Source organism: Carcharhinus amblyrhynchos, chromosome 32 (genome assembly GCF_965287045.1).
Source record: "Carcharhinus amblyrhynchos chromosome 32, sCarAmb.v2.hapA, whole genome shotgun sequence".
NCBI lineage: Eukaryota > Metazoa > Chordata > Chondrichthyes > Carcharhiniformes > Carcharhinidae > Carcharhinus > Carcharhinus amblyrhynchos.
The window spans coordinates 13,825,926-13,827,529 of NC_137355.1; the positions used below are offsets into that span (position 1 = coordinate 13,825,926).

General features: G+C 42.1%; 1 non-coding gene across 1 annotated transcript; it reads right to left on the reverse strand.

Moving 5' to 3' along the window:
• Positions 1-459: 459 nt before the first annotated feature.
• Positions 460-657, reverse strand: LOC145360831 (U2 spliceosomal RNA). The gene has a single exon (XR_013889776.1). It is a non-coding gene; the product is annotated as a U2 spliceosomal RNA (small nuclear RNA).
• Positions 658-1,604: the final 947 nt, after the last annotated feature.

Below are 1,604 nucleotides of genomic sequence, written 5' to 3' on the forward strand. Positions count from 1 at the left end.
TTTCTTCTCTACGAATGGTATGCTTTGTCTGTATAGTGCATAGGAAAATATACTTTTCACTGTATGTTAATGCATGACAATAAATCAAATCGAATCAATATTATGGTTCCAAGATGGAACACAGGCCCCACTTTTCTTGGGATCGATCAACAAGATCCAAGCTGATGGGGGGAGTCCGTACACCCTCTCCAGTGTTTGATTTGAGCTTCATCTTGGCCATAAAGGCCTAGATGATGTTTTTTAAAATATTACTTCAAATGAAGCCTCAGTGCAAACTCATTGACTTCTATCAAGTGTAGGATCAGCAAAAGGATTAGCCAAAAGGCCGAGAATTTTTTTTTAACTTTATTCCAATCCAATCAAGTCAAATTAAAGCCAATTCAGAGTCCCAACGAGTTGGGACATTCCCGATCCAAGCTGACACGACAGGGCTCTCACCTCCTGTCCTGGGCTTGACCTACAGGATCCAAGCTGATTGGAGTAGGTGTAGCTCCTCCTCCAAGGCTTGATCTCATTTGCATCTTAGCCCAAAGGCCGAGATGCCACCTTTTTAAAAAAAAATTGCTTCAAATGAAGCTGAAATGTAACCTAATGACTTCAACCAAGTGCAGCACGTCGATACTACACTTGATCTTAGCCAAAAGGCCGAGAAACAGTATTTAAAGGCCCGTTCACTCCCATCTCCTACCTGGGTGAAGGCAGAAAGAGCTACGTGCCAGCTAGGAAGTGGAGCAGCTTTAAAGTTACCGTACATTCTCCAGCTTCACGCATCCTGATGTGCAGTTTAATATTCATTAATGTATGCCGCTCCTTTGAAGATCTCCGTCGCTCCCTCTAACGCATTGGAGAAAAGAAAAGGGACGTACGTCGTTTAGTAAAAGGTTGTGCTTAATTCTGAATGTAAATTTAATCCAAATTGTAATAGGATTATTGAAATTTATGCAAATTAAAGTAAGACAGCCTTGGATGTCAATTGAAAGCATTTAGCAGGCAAAATGGAGGTGGGCGAAGGGGAGGGGGATGGGTGTCTGTGTACTTAACCTATGGAAACAAAACATTTATGACTTAATGCAATCCAAACAGACATACCAGAGCAGATAATCGCACACCTAAAGGAAGCCAGGTCCTCTTGAAAGCATACAAATTTACAAATTTGGAACAGGAGTACTCCCTCGAGCCTGCTCCGCTATTGTCTGGTCTGATTGTGGCCTCAATTCTACTTTTCTCTCTATCCTCTATAACCCTTGGCCTCCTTGTCAATCAAGAATATACCTATCTCAGCCTTAAAAATGCTTTTCTGTTCATTTGTGAGACCAGGGTGTCTCTGGCATTTGAGAGTCAACCACATTTGTGTAGCTCTGGAGTCATATGTAGGCCAGACTGGGTAAGGGTGACAGATTTCCTTCCCTAAAGGACCAGATGGGTCTTTCTGACAATTAACAATGGTTTCATGGTCATCAGTAGATTCTTAACTCCAGTTTTTTTTTTATTGAATTCAAATTCTATCATCTGCCGTGCTGGGATTTGAACCCGGGTCCCCAGAACGTTAGCTGCGTTTCTAGATTAAAGCAAGCGATAATACCACTTGGCCATCACCTCCCTTT